Source organism: Balaenoptera musculus, chromosome 10, assembly GCF_009873245.2.
Source record: "Balaenoptera musculus isolate JJ_BM4_2016_0621 chromosome 10, mBalMus1.pri.v3, whole genome shotgun sequence".
Classification (NCBI taxonomy): Eukaryota; Metazoa; Chordata; class Mammalia; order Artiodactyla; family Balaenopteridae; genus Balaenoptera; species Balaenoptera musculus.
This window is the reverse complement of record NC_045794.1, coordinates 8,904,609-8,924,263: the sequence shown is the minus strand read 5'-3', so window position 1 is coordinate 8,924,263 and position 19,655 is coordinate 8,904,609. Positions and strand designations below refer to the sequence as shown.

Sequence of the window (19,655 nt, the reverse complement as noted above, 5' to 3'; positions counted from 1 at the left end):
CGTTCGCTGAATAGTAAGCTCAGAGCCAAAGGTACAGGTGGAATAGCGCTCTTTAGTAAATGTAGGTGTATGAGCTGAGAGCATAGGAAATGGGGTTGTTTTTGGAATGAACAAGTTCACATCTGAGTTCAGCAATAGGCATGTTTGGTTTGGTGCTCTTAGCTCTTGACTAATCCTGGTTGAGATGGTTGATTACATTTCGGTTAACAGCTTCCTTTAGGTTAATGAAGGGGTTAGTAGTTCTAATATCCTTGAACTTCTAACCGCAGAGGTTTTCAGCACCAACTGCTGTGTCGTGCTTATATATGTGTGTCTTTCAGAAAAGAGGAAGGGGGCCTCTTTGCAACCGCACTACAAATTTCTTCCCCCAGGGAGTAGATGGTGCCCCTAGGTTGAGAGACACTACAGTATATGTCAATTCTGTTGAGTTACTTCTCAGATCCACTGCACCTTTCAAATTGTTTATTCCCTAAATCAAGTACATACTTGAGCCTAGGCTTGCGCAAAGCACTGTTCGAGTGGCACAAACCCACAAAAGACCCGAGTCCAGCTGAGTTTGCGTTTTAGTGAGTGAATATAGAGAATCAACAAATATGTAAACAAATGTGAAATTTAATATCAGATGGCAATATATGTTATAAAGAAAAATAAAACATGGTAAGGGGCAGAGATTGGCATAATTGTGGGAGGTATGTTTATTTTAAAGGGAGGTGTCTTTCCTATAAGGTAAGAGGATATATAAATGGAGTCCTGTGGTGAGAGATGGATAACCATTTGACTATCTGGAGAGAAGAACATTCCAGGCAGAGGGAGCAGATGCAAAGACTCTAAGCAGGGAGCATACGTGGCTTGTTTGAGAAATCATAAGCTGGAGAAATTGGATTGTTCAAGAACCTTGTATTGCTTTGCAAGTTTAAAAAAATCAAAACTGGTAATATATACAAGGCAAAAATGTTCAAAGGTATAAAAAAGTATTTTATGAAGTAAGTCTCCCATCTCAGTCCTGGTTCCCTCAAGGCAACCGGTTAGCATGCTTTTAAAACATACATCTATTTCAGATATCTTTTGTGCGTGAGTCTGTGTGCATGTGTATGTCTGACCAACTAATGTGAATTCGGGCAGATGGGGTCTTAATTGTCTCTAACGAGACTTATACATCTGTTGTTATAATTCTGTAGGTAACTTTACTGCCCAGCTGTTTGCTGTCTTTTCTAACTTTCCCCTTTTCCCTGCTCATTTTAAAGCAATTTTATTATTATGGAGTATTTCCAACATACTTTTTTTTTTTTTAATAGAATGATCTCGTGGATTATTACATAGGCATATGGGAGTCCACGGATTTTTTTTTTAAATTTTTATTTATTTATTTATTTATTTATTTTTTTTTTAGAATTTTTTTTTTTTAAGGCATTGTTTACTTTGTTTATTTATTTATTTTTGGCTGTGTTGGGTCTTCGTTTCTCTGCGAGGGCTTTCTCTAGTTGTGGCAAGCGGGGGCCACTCTTCATCGCGGTGCGCGGGCCTCTCACCATCGCGGCCCCTCCCGTTGCAGGGCACAGGCTCCAGACGCGCAGGCTCAGTAATTGTGGCTCACGGGCCTAGTTGCTCCGCGGCATGTGGGATCTTCCCAGACCAGGGCTCGAACCCGTGTGCCCTGCATTGGCAGGCAGATTCTCAACCACTGCGCCACCAGGGAAGCCCCTATTTATTTATTTATTTATTTATTTATTTATTTATTTATGGCTGTGTTGGGTCATCGTTTCTGTGCGAGGGCTTTCTCTAGTTGCGGCAAGCGGGGGGCCACTCTTCATCGCGGTGCGCGGGCCTCTCACTATCACGGCCTCTCTTGTTGCGGAGCACAGGCTCCAGACGCGCAGGCTCAGTCGTTGTGGCTCACGGGCCTAGTTGCTCCGTGGCATGTGGGATCTTCCCAGACCAGGGCTCGAACCCGTGTGCCCTGCATTGGCAGGCAGATTCTCAACCACTGCGCCACCAGGGAAGCCCTCCAACATACTTTTTTTTTTTTTTTTTTTTTTTTTTTTTAAATTTTTTTATTTATTTATTTTTTTTATTTTTTTTTTATTTTTGGCTGTGTTGGGTCTTCGTTTCTGTGCGAGGGCTTTCTCTAGTTGCGGCAAGTGGGGACCACTCTTCATCGCGGTGCGCGGGCCTCTCACCGTCACGGCCTCTCTTGTTGTGGAGCACAGGCTCCAGACGCGCAGGCTCAGCAATCGTAGCTCACGGGCCCAGTTGCTCCGCGGCATGTGGGATCTTCCCAGACCAGGGCTCGAACCCGTGTGCCCTGCATTGGCAGGCAGATTCTCAACCACTGCGCCACCAGGGAAGCCCCCTCCAACATACTTTTTAAAATGTTTTTTTAAAAATGCACCATATACATTTGGGCCCTGAGATTTTTTTCCACCTAATATCTTTCCTCTTGTTCCATCACCAGTGTATGTAGAGTCCTCTTATCCTTTGTACTGGCTCCATAACTTCGCACTGCATAGCTCCCCATACCTGTGTCAGTCTTCTGTTACTGGGTATTGAGGGTTTTTCAACATTGCAATTATAAACACTTTGTCATTCCAACACCCTTACCTCTAAATACCACCATCCATCAGGGTTACAGCTATTCTATTTCTAGAGAAAAAAATGTAGCAATGAGTGCATAGAGTTGGGGAAAAAAAGTCTTAACTTTGGTAGTGTATATAATTACAACCCTAAAACACACTGGTTGGAGCTACAGGAGAAAATACAAATTGGATGTGATATGAGGATGGGCCTGAAGTAAGTTCTTTTACAGCACAAAATCAGGGACTTGAATTACTTTACCAAGAGACACACGGTCCCTGGGTGGGAGCACAGCTATAGAGATTAACTAGAGCCTGTTATACCGTGATTACACATTAGCTGTGATCGGTATTCATTTGAAGCTCTGGAGTTTTGCATATTTGCAACAGCTCCTATTGGGAAAGTAGCCCTATGCAACTGAAAATGATAGAGTGCCTGCCTGCTATGTGCCAAGTAATGCTGGGTGTTTTCACGTCACAAATATATCAATTGCAACAGCATTATCGGGATTCCTGCGTTTATTGCACAGAGGCAATTTTCGAAAGTACTTTTGCCCTTAGTGGATTGAAGAAATGTATTTATAAAGACTAATACTTCGAGATTTTGAAGTAATAAAGTTCTTTGAATCTTAGAACTGACACATTAAATCCAAGAGCTCGTACTTGCTTTCAGCTGAAAAGAGGGTAAAAATTCTCTTGACTTTAGAGGAATAATTGTATATATTATGGCATGAATGTCTGGTTTAATAGGAAAAGTCTAGAAAGGAAGCAGGTGCTGATAGAAATCTCTGAAAATTAGGTGATCTTGTCAGTGGCAGTGGTAAAGACTTCATCAGCTTTGTGACTTTCTCAGGGTGAAAGCATTTCATTTTAACTGATAAGCTAGTTCCAGAGTCACCCAGGTTCTCAGAATGGGGATGGGAAGCTGTAACGGAATTGAAACCCACGCTGATAATGTAATATTCCCCCAGCCCCTGTAGTTTGGGCAGTATTCCATTAAGAAGGGTATAGAGTGGAAGCATGTGAGAAATGAGAAATTGCTACTTTGTTACTGCCATAGTATCATCCTTTCATGCACTGATCTTCTCACTTTAATTCATGGAGGATTTCACCTGTGGAGTTCTGGGTGACTCCTATACCTGCTACATTGACATGGCACCACTGGGAACAGGATTTACCAAGCAATAAAAACATTGGGAATTGCATGCGTGTGTGTGTGTATTTTATTTAAGAAATTCCTAAACTATTTGCCAGAATGGTTGTTAGGGGCTGAATTATGTTCCAAATTCTTACGTTGAAGCCCTAACTCCCAGTGCCTCAGAATATAACCATATCTGGAGATAAGTTAATGAGGCCAGTAGGGTGGGGCCCAATTCCATAGGATTGGTGCCCTTATAAGACCAGGAAGAGACACCAGGGGCTCGCATGTGCTGAAGGATGACCATGTGAAGGGGCAGGCAATAGGGCAGCTATCTGCAAGTCGAGATGCCTCAGGAGAAACCAAACCAGCCAGCACCTTGATCTTGGACTTCCAGCTCCAGGACTCTGAGAAAATAAATTGTTTAAACCATCCAGTCTGTGGTGTGTTTTTGTGGCAGCCCTAGCAATCTAATACAGTGGCTGTATCATTTTACATTCATAGCGGCCATGTATGAGAGTTCTTATCTGCATTTGGTATTGTCACTTTTTAAAATTTAGCTCTTCTGTAAATAATGTGTGTGGTGATATTTATTGTGATTTTAATTTGCATTTCCCTAGTGGCTAATAATGTTGAATATATTTTCATATGCTCATCTGTTGTGTGTATATTCTCTGGTGAAACATCTATTCATGTCTTTTACAATTTTTTTTTTTTTTTTTAAGCTGGCTATGAGTGGCTGAGTCCTTGGGCTCAGCCAATCTTTTCAGCCTCTGGATCTAGAAGGGACCGTTGGAGGAACAGACCCTGGTCCCTGCTTCTTTGTCCTGGTGGCTGGGCCGAACAGGGCCCTTGCTCTTGAAGTCTGAGACTGGGCATTGACCTTGTGGGAACACCCTGAATTTAAAGTGCTGGGAAGATTTTTAAGGGCCAGGGATGGATCTTTTCTAAATGTTATTACTTGTAAATAAAGTCTATTTTTCTCCCTTGGTGGGAAAATTTATTAAAAAAAAAAAACAATTCTTTATGTATTATAATTTAGATATGAGTCCTTTGTCAAATATGTGGTTTGTAAATATTTTCTTCCAGTTAGTGGCTTGTCTTTTCACCCTCTTAATGGTGTCTTTTGTTAGAGCAAAAGTTTTTGATTTCGATAAAGTCCAATTTATTGATTATTTTTCCTGTATGAATTGTGCTTTTGGTGTCGTGTCTAAGAACTTTTCATCTAGCCTAGGTCTTGAAGATTTTCTTCTATGTTTTCCTCTGAGATAATTTTTGTATAGGATGTGAGGTATAGGTTGAGGTTCATTTTTTTGCCTACGAATATCCGATTATCCCAGCACCATTTCTTGAAAAGACTATCCTTCCTTGGCTGCACTGCTTATGCCTTTGCCAAAATCCAGTTGGCCCTGCTCATGTGGGTTTATTTATGGGGTCTCTATTCTGTTCCATTGGTCTAGTTTGTCTGTCCCTCTGCCAACAACACATTGTCTTGATTACTGTAAATCTTAAAATATAGAAATACAATAGATTTTTATATGTTGACCATGTATTCTATAAATTCACTGAATTCATTTATCAGTTCTAGGAATTTTTTTTTTTTTTTGGTAAATTGGAATTTTCCGTAGTTACAAAACAGGATTTTTATCATATTATCTGAATATAGGGACAGTTTTATCCTTTTTTTCCAGTCTGTGTGCCTTTTATTTCCTCTCTTTGCCTCATTGTGCTGGTTGGCTAGGACTTCTGTTTTTATTTCATTGATTTCTGCACATTATTATTTCCTTTGGGTTTATTTTGCTCTTCAGTTTCTGTTTTTTTTAAGATGGGAGCTTAGATTATTGACTTGAGACTTTTCTCCTATTCTAAGATAAGCATTTTAATGCTATAAATGTCCCTCTCAGCACTGCTTTACCTGTGCCCCACAAATTTCAAATGTTGTATTTACATTTTCATACAGTTTAATGTATTTTAAAATTTGAGACTTTCTCGTTCACCCATTTAGAAGTGTGGTGCTTAATTTCCAAGTGTTTAGTGCTTTTTCTGTTATCTTTCTGATGTTAATTTCTAATTATATTCCCTTGTTGTCAGAGAACATGCTGAATAATTTTACTTCCTTAAAATTTGTTGAGTATTATTTTGGTTTTACGGCTCATGATATGGTCTATCGTATAGCATGTTCTATGAGCTCTTACAAATATTTCTGCTCTTGTTGGGTGGACTGTTCTATAAATGTCAACAAGATTCTGTTGATTGATGTTGTTGTCAAGTTTTCCTACTTTCTTGCACCAACAGACCATCTGTCCATCTAGACCCACTGGTTTCTCCTCCATCAACATGTAGTGCTGAGTTTTGGGGGAGACAAAGGAAATCTTCAAAGCTATATACTGACTGAGTTTATCAAAAGATGTGGTTTCAAACTGGGAGATTGGAATTGACATATATACACTAATATGTATAAAATAGATAACTAATAAGAACCTGTTGTATAAAAAAGTAAATAAAATAAAATTCAGAAATTCAAAAAAAAAAGATGTGGTTTCAGCCAGACTGAGTGAAGAAGGGGCAAGATCTTAGCACCTTTCCCACTTGGAAACTTGTCTTGTGAACTCATGTAGACCTAAGCTAAACCTATCTTAACTCCTTCAAAAATTTAAGAAACTGGGTTAGGCAAATTAAAGATGATAAAAATTGTATAGAAAAAAAGTAAAGAAATATGGTATTATTAACTTAGGGACTTTTTAATCTTTAAGGTTTCTTGCATAAATGAAAAATACATTAAGTGCCAATGTTCTCAGCATTGTTTTAAACCTTCACACCAATCCTGGCTAGTAGCTTTTGTTGCCATTTAGGAAATGAGAAAGTTGTGGATCCAGGTCACACAGATTCACTAGGAGGCTCAAACCCATGGAAATGGAGGAGACAGAGAGAAAGAGTCTGGGAATCAGAAGATCTGGGTTCAGATCCAAAGTTCTCATCATCTTTAATCTCAAGCCACTCACTCAGCAGCAGGGTTTTCATGTCTGGCTGAAAGGAAAAACGTTGTGTGGATCAGTGGTTTTCAACTGGGGGTCAGGGTGAAGTCATTGCAGAGTTTTCCCCAGCTCTCCCTCAACTTTAGTATGCCATTGTCCTTTCATAAGTGCCTCTGTCAAGATCACTTCTAGGGATGGCACCAAAGAACCATATTTCACTGGCTGATATTCGTAATCTGGGTCTGCACATAATTGTAGGGGAAATGATAGCAGAGGCAACAGCCAATGTAGAGTGTTCCAAGCATGTGGCAACAAACAGGAACAGGCAACGGAGAAGCTGAATGAGGATTGGACAACTTGCTCACTTAGTGTCAGTTTAGAAGTGTGTTTAGGAACTTCCCTGGTGGCACAGTGGTTAAAAATCTGCCTGCCAATGCAGGGGACACAGGTTTGAGCCCTGGTCCGGGAAGATCCCACATGCCCCGGAGCAACTAAGCCTGTGCACCACAGCTACTGAGCCTGCGTTCTAGAGCCCGTGAGCTACAACTACTGAGCCCGCGTGCCACAACTACTGAAGCCCACGCACATAGAGCCCATGCTCCGCAACAAGAGAAGACACCACAATGAGAAGCCTGCGTACCGAAACGAAGGGTAGCCCCCACTCGCCACAACTAGAGGGACCCCGCGCGCAGCAACGAAGACCCAACACAGCCAAAAATAAATAAATAAATAAATAAATTCATTTAAAATAAAAAAGGAAAAAAAGAAGTGTGTTTAAACTGTGATATGAGACCATTTTTGACAAGTATAGTTTGAGATAACTCTAAAGTCGCTGAAGTTAAAATGTACTAGTGACGGTTAAGAACTACTGAAGTCATTTTCTTGACAGACTCTGAACTTTTCTTTTTTCCTCCACTTTTCCTTTGCTTAGTCCTTGCGCTCCTCTTCCTTCTTTTAAGACATTCATTTTAAGGTTCAATTACTGCTGGTGTCACATCCTTTACAAATATGACTGTAGTTGGGAGGTTGCAGATGAACCACGGGAAGAGTTTTCCAATGCTTTCAATCTGGATTCCCTTTCCAATCTTATTCATCACAATGTCCCAGTTTGTGTACTTATAACTTAGAGTGGTCAGAGGTTTGTTTGTTTTTTTCCCTACCACAACCCTCAGGGATAAATTTCCTGATGTTAATAAAGAAATAAGAAAAGACTCAGTTGTACAGTTTTTCTCATGATACTATGCTAGTGGTTTCAAATGAAGTTATTTAAATTTCAGATACTATAGGTACCATTGAGAATAGTTGTCTCTGTTCTTTTAGTCATTCATTCTAATTTAAAAAATTGATTTAAGTCAATTTTTAAAAATGAGTATGCAAGTCACTTTACAGTACATCTGAAACTAACACATTGTAAATCAACTGAACTTCAATTAAAAATAAATAAATAAATAAATAAAAGTGAGTATGTATCCCAATGCATGCGTTTTTTAATACAAAAACTCTGTGTACGTATTTGTATGTACTTATAGTACCTGTTATAAAACATAAAAAAGAAATTAAAAATGAAAGACAAGATATCATGCAGAAAATGTTTATTAATGTAACAAACTTCTTACTATGATATTTTAATAATAACTAGTAAAGTGATTTAAATTGTTTTATTATTTGTAAAAGTATTGGCTTAATATTTTGTGATATGTGATTTGAAAATATGTTTTATATGTTCACTTTGATCTGATAGTCGATTTCAGTGGCTGTAATAGCTGAAAAAAATGTATGGGTCCAAATGGAAGAAAAGCATTTTGCTTCTATCATGATATATTTCAATTCCATCTACCAACTATTTAAATGTTTTGTTGGAATTTGCATAGAAAATTATCTATCTGGTATCAAAACAGTTATGTAAACTAGTTAGAAATTGTTACATAATAATTGCTTTCAAAGTAAGTGGAAACTATTCATTTATATAATTTTTAGAGAGGTTAGAAATTTTAAAAAGTTTTAGAAATATGTAAATATGAGAGAATTCAGAGGTGAAAAATATATCATTTCAGCAACAAAAAAATACAAGATAATGAATAATAACATCTCCAAAAACCCGTTTTCAAACCCCATAGCAAGGGTTCTTTTCAAAAAAGTTCAATTTTTACACATTGTGAAAATATCACTTTTACCTTGAAGGTGTTCATCTTTTCTACAACTATCTGCTAGCATACTCCTGTCAGTCACTGAACACAGAAAAAATAGCAAATTTAGGAGACCTGCCTTCATATAAAAGAAAAGTGGATAACATTTTAAATGTGACAATTCTCTTAAGTATACAGGTGCATCTATATAGGACAATTTATTACTTCTCATTTCAAGGTATTGCCAGGATTATACTATTTAATGGTTTTGATTTTACAAAATAAACCACATTGATATCATTATAGATTGCATTATGTTAAACATATATAAACAAATGTAAGTTATCAACCCCTTTTTTCATGTAATTGCATTTCTTTTCTCAGGATACCTCATCCTGCATACGTGACACGTGACCCTCTGACATGCAGATTCAGTGAGTATTCCATTGTCACTCTTTTATATAAAAATACAGTGAATTTTAGTGAGAAAGCTTACTTTCATATACTTCAAGATAAAAACATAAGCAAACCTTCGTATTTTCCTCACAATTTACATATATCTCACTAATGTATCCTATGTACCGAGCACTATATAGATTATCTTTTACCTTTACTGCAAGACTTTTTATTTCCCTTTTATTTATGTGGAGAACAGTGGCTCTGAAAAAGTGGTATGTCTGCATTTCTCAGGGTAATTAATTCTAGCTGCTGTAACAAACCATCGTAAATTTCAGTGGTTTACTATAATACACTTTTTTCTTATGGACACTTTTGGTTGAGTGGTTCCCATGGGCAATTTTCCTCCCAGTGGCTTCTTAGGAATAAAATCTCTTTCCTTGCTATGGGTCTGTTGTCTTTAATACATGGTTTCAGCTTGTCCTGCTGTCATCCAGCCAGTAGATAGGGAAACGAGAAGATGTCTCCTGGGCTATGGTCCTCACTGCTCTGAACAGGTAGGGGGAAATGTCGGTATATATAAGATATTAGAGAAGGGGGTATGTGCAGTCAAGCTCACATTTTGGCAGAGGGTTACTGCTGGTCACCAGGAGCAGATGCCTACGTGAGTGATTTTAGTGCTTTTCTAGATATCAGAAGATGCAAGAAATTGGGCTCATAAAATCTCCTCCTGAAAATATCTAACTATCTGAAGGCCTGTTCTGCCAGTTTTTCCCAGAGCACAGAGACCCTCATTCCTGATCTCCACCCTGAACCCCTTTTAAGGTGTGTTGAAGGTCAGGGATTGCTGTGGCTAGTGACTTCATCCTTGTAGAACCAGATGGCGAGTGACAATTTTTAGTTGGCAATATCTACTGTTCTTTCAATTCCTGAGACGCCCCATTTAGGTGGGGGGCATTGCTGCAGCGAGTCTATTGCTGACTCTGTTTACAGCTTGCATCATTGTTCTGTTTCCATGTGCCATGCAAACCTTTGTAAGCCTCTGGGCCTGTGAAGCTGTGTATGGTCCCCTGCTGCCCTCCTATGGTGAAGTTGGATTGTTTTCAGATAAAGTTGGAAGAATCCATTTGCCTCGCTTTTGTGTTATCTTCCTTTGAAACAGTTCCAAAGCAATGCTACCCAAAGTCTATCATAGTTTTTTGGCTTTGTTTTGTTTTTCTGTTTTGTGAAATAACTCTCCCAGTTGTACTTACGGTCACCTTTCCTGAGGCTCAGTTATGTTATGAGGTCTAGGCCAAAGGACTTCAAGAGACAGACACAACGCTGAACATCATTCTATTCTTGTCATTGGGCAAAGCCTTCTTGCTCTGACTCTTTCCTTATAATTAACAATTTTCTAGGGCTTTCTCCATGCCTCATGTAAACAGATTTCAGGAGGGTCCACCCCACCAGTCTTCAAGCTGGAATTCCTCCTCACATTTGTAGAATCCGACAGAATACACTAAATAACACAGGAACGAGTGTTGTTGTAGGAATTTAGAGGATCTGGTAGAGGTGTGTATGGACTAAACTGCAGAATGAAGAGGTCCCCAGTATATATTTCAGTGTGACCTCTTGCTGTTCAGTACTTAATATGGGCAGAGCGGAAAATGGGCATTCAATAAATGCTGATTGAACGAATGGCGAGGCCGAAATAGCCATCTGGCAGGGAAGGATGGACTGAAGCATTGCTGAAAATGAGTAAGAGGGACAGAAATTTGAGGCAGAGGTAATAATTGAAATTATAAGGGAATGAACACTTGGAGAGAAAAGAGAAATAAGGAATATCTAGACACCTTATTCATGCATATATGTGTGGGACCAGTGATACATATATGCCTCCTGTTTATAGCTTCTGTTTAAGATTCTCTATCTAGCATGTATGTAGGTGTTCCTGTGTCTGTGCAGTTATTTCCAGAGTTTTCTCTATCTCAGAAATTTTAAAAATTCATCATTTATTTGATTGTTTATTAAAATTGGAGAATAAACTTTTGAATCCCCCTTTGTTCTATCTGTATATATTTTTAAAAATTTCTAGGTCCTAGAGGTTATTACTTCTATGACTGTAGTGGGTCCTTTACAAAAACTAGATTTTTAAACACAATTCTGTGTATCAGAATGGGTATCTAGCAGTATGTTGGATGCTGCAGGAATTACAAAAATGAGTAAGCCATGGTCTCTGCCTTCAAGGAGATCAGGGTTTTTGGGGAAGTAGAGTAGGAGATTACATAATATAAAGCTCAGATCAGTTCATGTGTCTTTTTTTTTTTTAATAATGCGACTATCTTTTAAAATTTTTATTTATTTATATTTATTTTTGGCTGTGTTGGGTCTTCGTTTCTGTGCGAGGGCTTTCTCTAGTTGCGGCGAGCGGGGGCCACTCTTCATCGCGGTGCGCAGGCCTCTCACTGTCGCGGCCTCTCTTGTTGCCGAGCACAAGCTCAAGACGCGCAGGCTTAGTAGTTGTGGCTCACGGGCCTAGTTGCTCCGCGGCATGTGGGATCTTCCCAGACCAGGGCTCGAACCCGTGTCTCCTGCATTGGCAGGCAGATTCTCAACCGCTGCGCCACCAGGGAAGCCCCTCATGTGTCTTTATTCATCAATTATGACATAAAGGATGGGAAGAACATTTGACTGATGAGACTTCATCCATTCTTTTTTTAAAAATTGAGGTAAAATTCCCATAACAGAATTAACCATCAACCATTCTTAAATGTCAATTCAGTGGCATTCAGTACAATTCATCCTATTTTAAAAGAGATCCGAAGGAAATAAAACTGTTACTAGCAAAGACTAGAGAACTGAAGTACCTCAGTCTCTAAATGTGCCACATCACATTGCACCCAAATTCTTCCTGTTCTAATGATGCCCCCATTTCTGCTTAGTTTGTTAACAATGCTGAACAAACTGGCCATCTATTCAATCTATGACCTATATTTCTTGAATAGAACATGTATTAGGTGTTAGTATCTAATTTGGAATTCTCCCAGCTGTGTATTTTCTTCAGTGTCTCCTATGATTGTAAAATCCACGTGGGGGGACTTCCCTGGTGGCGCAATGGTTAAGAACCCGCTTGCCAATGCAGGGGACACGGGTTCGAGACCTGGAAAGATCCCACATGCCGCAGAACAACTAAGCCCATGCGCCACAACTACTGAGCCCGCATTCCACAAATAATACTGGAGCCCGTGTGCCTAGAGCCTGTGATCCGCCAACAAGAGAAGCCACCGCAATGAGAAGCCTGCGCACGGAAACGAAGAACAGACCCCGCTCGCTGCAACTAGAGAAAGCCCAGGCGCAGCAACAAAGACCCAATACAGCCATAAATAAATAAATAGATAGATAGATAGATAAATAAATAAATAAAAAATTTAAAAAGTTAACATAAATTCCATATGGGCCAGTAACCTAACTAGTTGTTCATCACTATATCCCTAGAGGAGAACAGAGCACACGGATTATGTAAAAAGCATTTGTGAATGATTGATTACCTACTCCTGGGATTTTTATTTTCACTTGTCCCATATCTATTGCCTCATGTCATAGCAGTGGTCAACATAATCTGGTGCACCCAGTAAAGACTTGGGGTTGCGATTGTCCCTGGAGCTAAAGTCAAATCCTGACCACTCTAAGCACCAATGAAGGCAGCTGTTATTGGGTCGCACAGGAGGTGGCGCTGTTGCGCTTTATCATGACTATAATTTCACCTGGACAGGCGTCTCCTTTATACCTGTCTAGCAATCGCTAGTGAAGGAAATGAATAAGTTGATCAGCAACAAGTCCACCTTTTACAGTTTCGGCAGAGGTTTCCTGCTGGTTCATGTGTGGTGAGTCCCGGAAACCTCAGTGCCCGCAGACTCTCCTTTGTGGGGAACCCGCCCAAACTCCATCCTTTGCTGGCAGCCACGCCCCACAGTGGGAAGGAGGGACTGAAAAGCATTTCCTTGAGGACGGCACAGCTTGCCCTACCCAAAACAGTCTTCTTTTTTTTTTTTTTTCCTGGCTGGGCCAGTTTCATCTGAAATACAGAGTGACCAGAGGAAGGACACGGTAGTAAAAAGCGTTTGGGGGTACTAAGGGTGGGAGGGGGATGGCAGTGATGCAGCTCTGGGTGGACTTTGATGTTTGGGAAGAAAAAAAGGGAGGCGGCCGAAAGTGGGATGGTTGCGAGTGGCTGTTTCTATTTTATGTGAACAGCGATCACCAGGTGAATGAATCTGTATGTCTTTGGAACAAGCATCTCGTGGGTTTTGGCTTCTGTCTTTTTTTAAGGAGAGGCTAAACTTGCCTCAGCAATCTGGAGAGGAGGCCGTCAGGAGAGGGGAGATATATAGAAACAAGCATGTACAGGAATTACAGGACTTGTCACAGGACAATACAGTCGTTCAGAAGTGCCGCCTTGGGCTCCCTGCTCTCAGCTTCAGTTCCTCATCTCTTATGCGTAATTAAGAACGTAATTACCTCACGGGGTTGTTGTGATATTTAAATGAGATGAGATAATATCTGTAATCACGCTTAAAAATTGTGCAGTCTGATAATGCTGTTCTTCGTTTACCGAATTTTGGTTTCCTTCTTAATTTGTCTTCTCTTTTTCTTTTTTATTGAAGTATAGTTGATTTACAATATTATATTAGTTTCAGGTGTACAGCATAGTGATTCAGTATTTTTATAGATTTTACTCTGTTAAAAGTTATTACAAAATAATGGCTATTATTCCCTGTGCTGTGCAATATATCCTTGTTGCTTATGTATTTTATACAAAGTAGTTTGTTATCTCTTAATTCCATACCCGTATCTTGCTCCTTCCCCCTTCCCTCTCCCCACTGGTAACTACTAATTTGTTTTCTATATCTGTGGGTCTGTTCTGTTTTGCTATATACATTCATTTGTTTTATTTTTTATATTGCACAAGTAAGTGTGAATACAGTATTTGTCTTTCTCTGTCTGACTTATTTTACTATGCATGCTGTTCTCTAGGTCCATCCATGTTGCTGCAAATGGCAGAATTTCATTCTTTTTTTATGGCTGAGTAATATTCCATTATATATACATATATAATGTATATACGTCTTTTTTTATCCATTTGTCTGTTGATGGCCACTTGGGTTGCTTCCATATTTTGGCTATTATAAATAATGCTGCTTTGAACATTGGTGTGCATGTATCTTTTCAAATAAGTGTTTTCATGTTTCCGGATATACACCCAGGAGTGGATTTGCTGGGTCATATGGTAATCCTATGTTTAATTTTCTGAGGAACATCCATACTGTTTTCCATAGCAACTGCACCAATTTACATTCCCACAATTAGAGTACGAGAGTTCCCTTATCTCTACATCCCTTCCAAAATTTGTTATTTAAAGCTATTCTGACAGGTGTGAGATGATATCTCATTGTGCTTTTGATTTGCATTTCCTTGCTGATTAGTGATGTTGAGCATCTTTTCATTTGCCTGTTAGCCATCTGTATGTCTTCTTTGGAAAAATGTCTATTCAGGTCTTCTGGCTATTTTTTTAATTGGGTTGTTTGGGTTTTTTTAATATTGAGTTGGATGAACTGTTTGTGTATTTTGTGTATTAAGCCCCTGTTGGTTGTGTCATTTGCAAACACTTTCTCCCATTCCATAGGTTGTCTTTTTGTTTTGTTGGTGGTTTCCTTTGCTGTGCAAAAGCATTTAAGTTTAATTAGGTCCCATTTGGTTATTTTTACTTTTATTTCTTTTGCCTTAGGAGACTGATCCAAGAAAATACTGCTATGATTTATGTCAAAGAGTGTTCTGCCTATGGTCTTTTTTAGGAATTTTATGGTTTTAGGTCTTACATTTAGGTCCTTTAACCATTTTGAGTTTATTCTTGTATATGGTGTAGAGAAATGTTCTAATCTCATTGTTTTATGTGGCTGTCCAGTTTTCCCAGCACCACTTGTTGAAGAGACTGTCTTTTCTCTGTTGCATATTCTCGCTTCCTTTGTTGTAGATTAATTGACCATAAGTGCATGGGTTTATTTCTGCTTTCTATTCTGTTCTATCGATCTGTGTGTATGTTTTTGTGCCAGTACTGTGCTATTTTGATTACTGTAGCTTTGTAGTCTAGTCTGAAGTCAGGGAGAGTGATTCCTCCAGCTCTGCTCATCTTTCTCAAGATTGTTTTGGTTATTTGGAGTCTTTTGTGTTTCCATACAACTTTCTTAAGTACTTGTTCTAGTTCTGTGAAAAATACCATTGATATTTTAATAGAAGTTACATTGAATCTGTAGATTGCCTTGGGTAGCCTGGTAATTTTAACAATATTAATTCTTCCAATCCAGGAACAGGATATATCTTTCCATCTGTTTGTGTCATCTTCAATTTCTTTCATCAGTGTCTTATAGTTTTCAGAGTACAGTTCTTCTGCCTCCTTAGGTAGGTTTATTCCTAGGTATTTTATTCTTTTTGAAGTGATTATAAATGAGTTTTGATCCCCTTCCCTCTGTCTCCTCCTTTGATAACCCCTTTAATGCAAATATTGGTGCACTTAATGTTATCCCAGAGATCTCTTAGATTGACTTCATTTATTAAAATTTGCTTTTCTTTTTGCTGTTATGATTGGTGATTTCCATTATTCTATCTTCCAGATCGCGTATGTGTTCTTCTGTATCACTTAGTCTGCTATTCATTCTTTCTAGTGTGTTTTTAATTTGTTATTGAGTTCGTCATTTTTGATTGAGTTTTTAAAAATATATTCTAGTTCTTTGTTAAAACTCCCACGGTGTTCATCTATTCTTTTCCTTAATTTAGTTAACATCCTTATTACTAATGCTTTGAATTCTTTACCTGGTAATTGTTTATTTCTGTTTGTTATTTATTTTTTCAGGGTTTTTTTTTTTTTGGCTTAACTTTCTCTGACTGTATTGACTCTATGAACAGTTACCTCTTGCAGTCTTTTTTTTTTTTTTAATTATTTATTTATTTATGGCTGTGTTGGGTCTTCGTTTCTGTGCGAGGGCTTTCTCTAGTTGCAGTAAGCGGGGGCCACTCTTCATCGCGGTGCACGGGCCTCTCACTATCGCGGCCTCTCCTGTTGTGGAGCACAGGCTCCAGACGCGCAGGCTCAGTAGTTGTGGCTCACGGGCCTAGTTGCTCCGCGGCATGTGGGATCTTCCCAGGGCTACGAACCCGTGTCCCCTGCATTGGCAGGCAGATTCTCAACCACTGCGCCACCAAGGAAGCCCCCTGTATATATATATACACACATATATTAGGTTGGTTATATATCCTGATCTTGGAGAAGTGGCTTATACAGGAGACATCCTATAGGGCCCATCATCACACTCTCCTTTGGCCACCAGAGCCATATGCTCTAAGGGTACCCCCTATGTGGGCTGCGTGGACCCTTCTGTTGTGGTGAGCTGACTACTGTAGGTGTGCTGGTAGGCAGGACTTGCCCCCAGCCAGTGGCTCTCAGGCCCTGCCTCATGTGGAGGATGCTGGCCCACTGGAGGGTGGAACTGGGTCCTTGGGTGACTGCTTGTGGGGCTTGAGGTGGGGGGGTTCCCAGGGCTGGTTCCCCCCATATGGCTGGTTTCTTGGCCTGTGGGGTCCTAGGACTGGTGTCTACTGGCTGGTGGGCAGGTAAGCCCCTGGTGCTAATAGGCTAGAGGGAGGATTCCAAAACGGTGCTTGCCAGTGTTACCGAAAGCTCGGCCTCTCTGTACACTGGTGCCGAATCAAATCCTGGAGACAGAGTGTTGGGTGAAATAGAAAAGGATGGTTTTATTGTTCAATACTCTGCCAGGCAAAGGGAGACACACTGGGCTTCTGCCTCAAAAAACTGTGTCTCAACCCCAGAGGATTTGATGAAGGGTTTTACAGCAGTGGTTCAAAGGTGGGGTCTCTGACAAGATTAGGGTATGAGCAGGGCTTGCCCTCCCTTAATCTCATCTCAGGTGGTCATCTCTTAATCTTTTTTTTTTAAATTATTATTTATTTATTTATTTTTGGTTGTGTTGGGTCTTCGTTTCTGTGCGAGGGCTTTCTCTAGTTGCGGCAAGTCGGGGCCACTCTTCATCGCGGTGCGCGGGCCTCTCATTATTGCGGCCTCTCTTGTTGCGGAGCACAGGCTCCAGACGCGCAGGCTCAGTAGTTGTGACTCACGGGCCCAGTTGCTCCGCGGCATGTGGGATCTTCCCGGACCAGGGCTCGAACCCGTGTGCCCTGCATTGGCAGGCAGACTCCCAACCACTGCGCCACCAAGGAAGCCCGTCATCTCTTAATCTTGATGGGCTTCTCTGGTCCCCTTAATCTTTCCTCAGGTGGTTTCCTGGCTGCTCCTCCCTAGATTAGCAACTGTTCAAATCCGCCCTTTGGAACTCAGGGAAGGTCATGAAGGCTGGAGTCTTGCCTATAAGAAGTGGTGGACAAAAGGAGGCCTCCGTGCTCAGGCCCCACTCGGTTTCACCAGCACCAGTGTTCTTGTAGTAGAATGAGTTCCCAAAATGGCTTCTGTCAGCATCTATGTCCCCAGAGGGAATCCCAGTTTCTTCCTGCCTCTCTGGGAGGCTCTCCAAGATCAGCACATGAGTTTAACCCAAGCTCCTTTAAAACTACTGACTCTTCACTGGGTCTTGCAGCATGTGAGATTTTGTGTGAGCCCTTTAAGAGTGAGTCTCTTTTTCCAAGGCAGCTCTCCCTATGCAACTCGCCCTATGCAAGCCCTCCAACTCTCCCTGTGCAAGCCCTACTGACCTTCAAAGCCAGGCATTCTAGGGGCTCAACTTCCTGGTGCAGGAACCCCAGGCTTGGGAGCCCAATGTGGGACTCAGAACCTCACTGCTTGATGAGAACCTCTGCAATTGTTATTATCCTCCAGTTTGTGGGTCACCCAGCTGCGGGTGTGGGTCTTGATTAGACCTTTCTCTGCTCCTCCTACTCATCTCATTGTGATTCCTTCTTTGTATCTTTAATCCTGAAAAATCTTTTCTGCTAGTCTTCAGGGCATTCTCATCTCTAGTTGCTCTGTAAACAGTTGTAATTTTTGTGTGCTGGTGGGCAGAGGTGAGCTCAGGGTCTTTTACTCCACCCTCTTGGCCACTCCACCTCAATAAAACCAATTCTTGACAATTGCGTGATCATAGCAACTTGAAGATAGTGATTGAATTTTTTGGACCTACACTTTTATACTTTCGTGGACTAAATTACTGGCAAGAATGATAAATGAAAGGGAAACCTGCTTCAATTGTTTTCTTGTACAGCTGTTAACATCTTATACCTTCAGTCATAGTAAACTGCCCCATCTTTGTATACTTAACAGTGGTTCTTAAAGTTGTCAGGTGACAAAATACATAGATATATGGTGCTGTTTCTAGAACATTGATCTAAATTAAAATTATTATATGTATATAATTCTAGGCTATGTTGGAATTCTACTAAGAACAAATTGTAGCACATGCTAAAGTTTTAGAAAAAGATGTGTTTCAAAGTGTATGTTGTACCCATAGAAAAATCTCAATAATACATATATAATACTCGTATGTTAAGCCAGTTAGCTTCCTGGAGAAGACTTCAAAATTATTAGTTTTCATCCGATCATCGTTTTGAATGATTTAACCAAATGTACTGTTTTGTTGGATAAATGTGGGGTGTTGGGTTGAACAACTCCGGGAGACACCATTTATGTTATATTCATATTATGCTGTCACCTGAATGATGAAAAATATTTGCCAAAGATGATAATTTGGAGCTTAGAGAAGATGATCTTAAGCATTATTTTTTTCTGAGAATAATCAGTTTCCAAGACCAATTGTAGACCCAGCCACCCCTAGTTTGTGTCATTAGGATCAACTTCTCCGAAGTCCCTTTTAAGTCAGATGGGGTTAGCTTAACCCAGACAAGGAAATCGCCTGCTGACCCTTGCCTACGTGCTGTACAATGCCCCTCCAGCTAAGAGTCAAAGTCAGTGCTGCCTCTGGCTAGTTAGAGGCTACAGCAGCAGGAAAGGACTTGTTTATCTGAGTAGAAGTGACAAGCTTGGCTTGTGGTTCAAGGAAGGGGGAGGGGAGCTTGGGAATGCTGAAAATCTGTCTTGACTGCCTTGTTTTCTACTGGATTTATAAGCAGATTCCACAAATCCAACCAGTGTGGTCTAAAGCTGCCCTGCCTCCTACCTCCGTGGTCTTTCCCCATAAGTTCCAGTGCCTCACCCCTTGAGTGTTCCTTGGGGCTGATATCTTAGTATGAATCAAAATGAGTTTTGGGGGAGGGATAAATAAGCAGAATAGTCACAAGAATATTCTTAAAGCCCTGCGGTGCCAGCAAGGAAAATACAACTGGAATGTAAAGTCTCTAAAACCTTGGAAACGTATGGGGTAGATTTCCAGAGGTTAATCCAGACACATATACAACCCAAAGGCCTGGCAGGCAGAAGAAACTATGAAAC

At 40.2% G+C, this 19,655-nt stretch overlaps 1 protein-coding gene across 1 annotated transcript in view; it reads left to right on the top strand.

The window, feature by feature from the left end:
- Positions 1 to 13,169: 13,169 nt before the first annotated feature.
- Positions 13,170 to 19,655, top strand: part of STYK1 (serine/threonine/tyrosine kinase 1) — a 47,500-nt gene continuing 41,014 nt past the window's right edge. Inside the window, exon 1 of the mRNA XM_036866672.1 lies at positions 13,170 to 13,294. The gene's annotated coding sequence lies outside the window, so the exon portion shown is untranslated. The remainder of the gene's footprint in view (positions 13,295 to 19,655) is intronic.